This window comes from Lissotriton vulgaris, chromosome 8 (assembly GCF_964263255.1).
Source record: "Lissotriton vulgaris chromosome 8, aLisVul1.2, whole genome shotgun sequence".
Classification (NCBI taxonomy): Eukaryota; Metazoa; Chordata; class Amphibia; order Caudata; family Salamandridae; genus Lissotriton; species Lissotriton vulgaris.
Genome location: NC_141696.1, coordinates 852,102,416 through 852,109,024, shown reverse-complemented (window position 1 = coordinate 852,109,024; position 6,609 = coordinate 852,102,416). Strand labels below are relative to the sequence as shown.

Genomic DNA, 6,609 nt, shown 5'->3' with positions numbered 1-6,609 from the left:
GATGTTAAATGTTTAACCTTTAACGGTATGCAGCTTGGAATATGTTATTGATTGTTTTCTGATAATATTAATATATTCTAAGATGCTATAAATCTGTTTTGTGAGAGTGTTTATATTGTTTTCCCTTTAGTTCTTGTTAAAAAATAAATTAACCATTCTGTGCTGTGTTGGATACTCCATATAAACAAACCGACTGGGTGCTATACTATTCTGGGGAGTCATGACTTGTTTTTCTCTTCGTATGATGTCCGTCAGGACTGCAATTATGGTGGTAGATAGCTGGGGGGATGGAAACCTGTTCTTTTCATTGTATGCTGTGCACTTTGGAAGGGGCGGGGTAAGGAGGGAAGGGGAAGCAATCCCTCAAGTGTGGTGAGGAAAGCTGTTTTTCGCAACATTGGGACACTATGTAGCGCCCCCAAACCATCGCACTATTGCTGCTGCTGGTGCAACATATACACCAATGTTCATAATTTTAAACCTTTACATTCCGTTTTTTTAAACATTTTCTTTCCTTTCATTCTTTCACCATTTTCGATCCACATGTAGGGTAATGCCAATTTTCTAAGTTTCAAATATTCCTGAAAGCTGTTTACCATAAAGAGCCAATAGGTTTACCCTAATTTCCATTCTCCGACTCTCTCGCCTTCAGCGTCCTCTCTAACTCTTTCCTCTCTCGTGGCGTGCTCTCTCTCACCACTGTGTGCGCTTTACTTGCCTTGACCCTTCTTTGCAGACCATACCATCTGACCAGTAGTTTGACCTCTAGGGTGTAACACAGCCCACTGCTGTCCCTGCAGGGTAGAGAGCCTCTGAACTGTCAAGGCCACCCATTCAGCCTCAGGCCACTGAATATCTCTGACGCAGGCGCGCAGCGGCAACACCCATTGGACTCAAAGGGCTTCAGACCCGCCCCCCCTCCCCCTCGTATGTGGCGGCCCAGGATGAGACAGCTTCCCGAGCACACACACACAGCCGCACCCGACCACTTCACAGGTCTTTAAAAGACCATTTGCAAGTTAATTAGGCCTTGCTGTTGTTTCAACCCTTCTAAGATCCCCTGCTGCTCCACTCTGCCTATTGCTTAAAGATTCAGCACCCCCTCGAAATGTGTTCTTAACCCCAACCCCCCACACCCAACCCCCAACCCCCCCCCCCCTCCCCCGAATTTTGATTTGGCTCTAGTTGCGCCTTTGCTCTAAACGTATAAGGTGCACCTCACCACATGGGTGCTTCATTTATGTTACGCCACTGCTGGCCTTTTGAACTTTTTGTTCCTTAATTCCTTTGTTTCTCCCTGGATTGCATCTGATTTTGTACGATTGTTTAGAATTTTCTCTTGAGTTGCAGTTTTAAATCGCGTGAACATGTGTTAGAGCGCTTTGCATAATCATAAGGAAAGAACAGTACACATTAAAATGGTAAAAGGGAATCAACAGAAACTGTCAGTCTTGGACAGAAACGTTACTTATGGTGCTAACATCATTGCGGTAGCCATTTTAAAATTCTCTTGACAACAGTCACAAACCTAAAATGACAAATGTACCCAAAAAGAAAATGCGCCTACAATACAGGAACTAGTCTAATACATTATATTTTGCAAAGGAAACTTGTATAGCTTCCTACAAAGTCCCCTTTAGAGATATTGTTGGAACAGTGGATTCTCAACATTTGATTCTCACAAGTAAATGAAATGAGTACCGGCACAGACTATTTCCACAAACCCATTCCTCCTCTACCTCTGTCCGACTTTCCCATGTCTCCAATGTTGCAATGGGGAGCGGGGCTGTATGTGATCTATATTTTTGTGAAGCTTTGGAACAGAATTTCTATTAAAAAAACATTCAGTGATTTCGACAAAGTTAATTCTGTAAGCTTCAGCGGGCAGTTCGTCATTAGTGGAAGAATTACTGGAACCACGCTCCTAAATGCAACTGCCAGATAAACGTGTGTTCCACTTGAACGTTTGTTTCATTGTGCTTTTCTTGTAAGAATGGTTTGAAGTTGCAGTTATTACACAGTTTAAATATTCATGGCATATGTTGAAAATTCCAGGGTCTCTTTTGAAAGGACAGCCCCTGTCCACAGCTCTTAGTACCCACAGGTGCGTGTGAACGCCCCGCCCTCCGTCGTCTTCAGCGCGCGCAGGCAGGTTGCCACTTGTTGTAGAGAAGGAGGGGCAAGAACGTCTGAGCATGTAGGCTCGTGTAGAGACAGCCGAAAAGTACCACACCCGCAACGCCATGGACGAGGGGCAGATGTGAGCGGAGTACAGAGGGGGACGAGGGGGAAACGAGCTGTGCAGGGGACCTAACTCGACAACACAGTCGGCGAGGGCAGAGGTGAGATTCACCGAGAGCTTGGGTCCGTAGGCCTCACTGGCGAGCTGTATCTCCACAGTTGGCTCTAATGGTGTTGGAGGAGGTATGGTGACAGACGGGGCAACAAGGGTACTGCTGGGAAGCTACACGTCTACAGCACTGGCTGCGACCGGTGCACAGCTGAGAGAATTTTCAAAGAGACCGAGGAGGGATGCATCGTTTGCTGAGATGCTAAAGGTGACTGTAAAGCCAGAAAGAAAAAAACGGGCAACGCACAGGGCTTTAAGTGGCCTGGGTCCCACCGGTGCTCAGCAACGACAGTTCTAAAAGGCAGGAGTTGAGACTGGCCGCTATCCGGCTCTCCATTTTTTGCCCTCGTCCTCGGGTATAACAAAAACCTAATTTATTTAACTTTATTGATAGAAAACGACCAGCAGAGGTTCGTAAAATACCAGAATCACTTTAGCATTCTCTATACTACAGTCCATAGAAATTGTCTTCCACAAGCACCCGTAGACAATATTTTTTCAAATCTTGTATTTTCAGTGATATGACCACCGAATTCCATGCTTTTATATTAACAAGCATGTACAATGCAACGGATTCGCCTTTGCAAAAGTTTGACCTTTTGGAATTGCAAACGACAACATTTTTATGTTTTGGTTTTCAAAACAGATAAATGGCATTGTCATTTACAATGCCAATAGCTTAATCTCTCGCAAATCTCACGTATTTACGCGAGTTTGAGCTATAGACATTGTAAATATTGCGTTTTATTTATGTTTCAAAAACACACACACAGCCACACACACACACACAGAGCCACACCCACACACAGAGGCACACCCACATACACACAGAGCCACACAGCCACACACAGAGCCACACAGCCACACATAGAGCCACACAGCAACACACAGAGCCACACACACACAGAGCCACACACACACAGAGCCACACACGCACACAAACCGAGCCACATCCACACACACAGAGCCACACACACCCAGAGCCAGCCACACACACAGAGCCACACACACGCAGGTGTGCGCCAGTGAGGGCCCTGTGAGATGTTGGACTGATTTGGTGAGAAGGGGCTTTGCCAAAAGTATTGTGAGGAGCTTGGTGGAAATTCTCGACCATGTGCAGGCCCTTTAGGTAATCTATCCTTCATGCAGGCCAGTCAGAGGTGCATGACTTGAAGTTCCCATAGCCCTTAGTGAGCTTCGCCTTTTGAGTAATGGACTTTTTGCTTCTGCTGGAACTTGCCAAGTAGTGCGAGGGCCGTGGTCTTCGTAATGGTACAGGTGAGCTTTAGAGCCTCTTTGTGCGTTCTCACCTGGTTTTGCAAGAACAGAGACCTTAGATATAGTTGCCTTTGACCCAGCAACACCGGGCAGCAGCAAATAATGTGCCCTGCTGATTCTGTACAGTACTGACACAGGCGACATCCCTTGTTCCCAGACACACTGTGTTTCCAAAGGGTCCTGAAGTCCAGAATTGGCAGTGCGTGGAGCCTAGTTTTCAATATGTTCCGGACGGCTGTCCTCCTCAGCCCTGCTTTCAAGTAAGGTTGACTTACTGTAATTTTATGTGACTGGACGAGGCCCTCAGCGCCAGGGATATAGGCATGCCACTTTTGACCTCGATGGCATGACCTGACAGCAGACATATATGCACGCTGCACATGAAAGCGCGGACTCCAGCAGCAGGCCCATGTTCAGAACATGCCTACATGCATGTTTAGAACATGCCTACATGGACTGCGGACATGCGCTCCTGACCCTAGGCACTCTGCCCATCGGTGGCATGCCCTCCATCCACAGACGCCACAGCTTTACCCCTGTTGCTTCCACCCTCCCCCCCCAGCTGTCCTTCCACTTGGTGGTAGAACCACGTCCGAGGCTCGGTGACAGGCTACAGAGGGCATGAGAAGGATGAAACCTGCAGCATGACACATGCTTCCTTTGTGTGGGGTGCACGTTTGCAGCCACGGATGCAAGGGCACATGCACATGAGAGCAATGCGAACCAGCCTCTCAAGGCACATGAGCACAAAACTCGAGCCCCACTTACTGGGACTCAGCAGCAGGACTACGGTCTCTTCTCCGTCACCCGGGCCCCCCTCCTGGGGCCCGGGGCTTCACTGCCATGCTGGGGGAGGTGGGGTAGGCTCCCGTCCTCCCTGCTTTCTCTCCTGTCAGGTTCCATCGCGGGGCTCTCCTCTATGCATGGGAGCCCCGCGGCACAGCTCACGCCGCAGACTCTGCAGCAGGCCAGGTTCCAGGCTGCCTCCGTTCCCGGGGCTCCCTCCAGCACATGGGAGCCCCGACGACCAGCTGCCATGCTCCTCTTCTTTTTCCGGGGCTCCCTCAGCACACGGTAGCCCCACAACAGGCCACACTTCCTCTTCCTCGGGCTGGCGGCGGCGAGCGGGACTTCCTGCCGGATTGCAGGCCCCGCCCCCGTCCCGGCAGAAGATGCCTGACTTCCTGTTTCGCGGAGGGCCAGAAGGATGGTTACAAGTAAAAAGAATAATGAACAGACGGTAAAAAGCATTGGCAAATAACGTGTTGCCCCCCAGCCCAGAGAATGAAGTAACTTCTGAGTAGGCCGATGTGCACATGTGGTCGGACTAACTGCAGTCAGCGCAAGAGAGCCTTCGTGGTTGAAGTGTGCTGACCCACTGCCCCCAGGATGCAAAGGGTTAATTATCACAGTAGAACAGACCAAAGGTGACCCCCAAAGTCCCCCATGTCTGCCCATGTATGTGTTTGTGGAAGAAGAGAAAGTTGTCACCCATGGTCCGCTGCATTTACAATGCAGTGCACCATGTGGCAAAAATGGCACAGATGCGTCACACATCTGTGCTGTAAAAGCAGCGCATTGCTGGAGCTGCGTTGCAAGCACGATGCAGCTCCAGTAATGCTCTGGGGGGCCCTATCTCCCCAATGCTGCGTCAAGCCTTGCGCCTGCTTCAAGCAGGCGCAGGGTTTTGACGCTGCATTGGCCTAAAAGTGACTGAGTGACATCTTGTAGATGTCACTCAGCCTCTTTTAGGAGGCGTTCCTGTGCAGGAACGCTCTCCCCTGCGCCGGAACGCCTCCTGATGGCGCAGGGCTTTACAACGTGACTCATCTCTCAGATGCGTCAGGTTGTTAATACCCAGCACCATGGCGCATCTTTTTTGCTGCCGCTGCGCAACTGCGGCGCAAAAGAGGCGCAAGCGGCTTGTAAATCTGCCCCATAGTGCTTTTACTACACTGTAGCTGCGTAAAGGGCCAGGAAATGTGTCTCCAGTGACCATGTTTGCCTGTGCCAGTGTTACAGGCACACATGGTCACTGGAGACACATCTTCTGGCCCTTTACGCAGCTGCAGTGTAGTAAAAGCACTATACATTTACCCAATGAGGGAGCACTTACTGGATTAGCCAGTAGAAAGTACTCCAGGGCAAATCGCAAAAAATCCACAGTTTCGCGGGAAAATTCGTGGATTTTTTTGCCATTTCGCAGGGAAATTCGCGGATCGCGAATTCGCAAATTTCGCCCATGCTTAGGTAAAAGTTTGACAAACAGCTCCGTCAAACATGGAAGACACCCATCAAGCTTTTAACAAGCTTTGTTTCTTCAAAAAACTAAATCCTAATGTGGAACAACGAACAACAACACTTAACAACCAATGAACCCATACCATGAAAGCTTTCTCCCATACTGTAGGGGTCATTTAAATGTTTTTACTGTCCTTTACTGCAAATTTTTTCTTGACAGTAAGAGATAGTAAAAACTGGCTCTTTGACTGTCGGCTCTAAATAGGGTGGGCAGGCAATTGACCAAACCTCCAATGGCCCTTACTCCCTTGAGCCATTGAGTGAGTATGTCCGCAACAGAGACTGGGTAGTCTCAGTTGCTGGCCTGCTTAAGGTCGGCCTATTTGTAAAACAGGCAGGCAGCCCTTCAATTTGGAGGAGATGCAATAGAGGAAGCTCTCTCTCCACCAAACTCTAAATCTGCCCAAAGTCTCTTCTTGGGAAGGACAGGTTTTGACTCTATCTGCACTGCTGAGAAGCCCAGAAAGAGCAAAAGTTTGAAACAGGTAATTTCAAAGACCATACATTTAAAGCATTTAATTTAAAAATCTTTTTTTTTAATTAAAAAAAAAATAGGTGCTTGGGTCTGAAAAAGTTTGACTAATGTTAATTGATATTAATATAGTACATTCTGTCAGTGGGTTAGAAGAAATATAAGATGATGTAAATACTTTGCACAGGCCAAATAATGTATTCATTAA

General features: G+C 48.1%; 1 protein-coding gene across 1 annotated transcript in view; it reads left to right on the top strand.

The window, feature by feature from the left end:
- The first annotated feature begins 2,251 nt into the window (after positions 1-2,251).
- LOC147698098 (arylsulfatase D-like) overlaps positions 2,252-6,609 on the top strand; it is a 723,577-nt gene continuing 719,219 nt past the window's right edge. The window contains exon 1 of the mRNA XM_086934774.1: positions 2,252-2,342. The gene's annotated coding sequence lies outside the window, so the exon portion shown is untranslated. The remainder of the gene's footprint in view (positions 2,343-6,609) is intronic.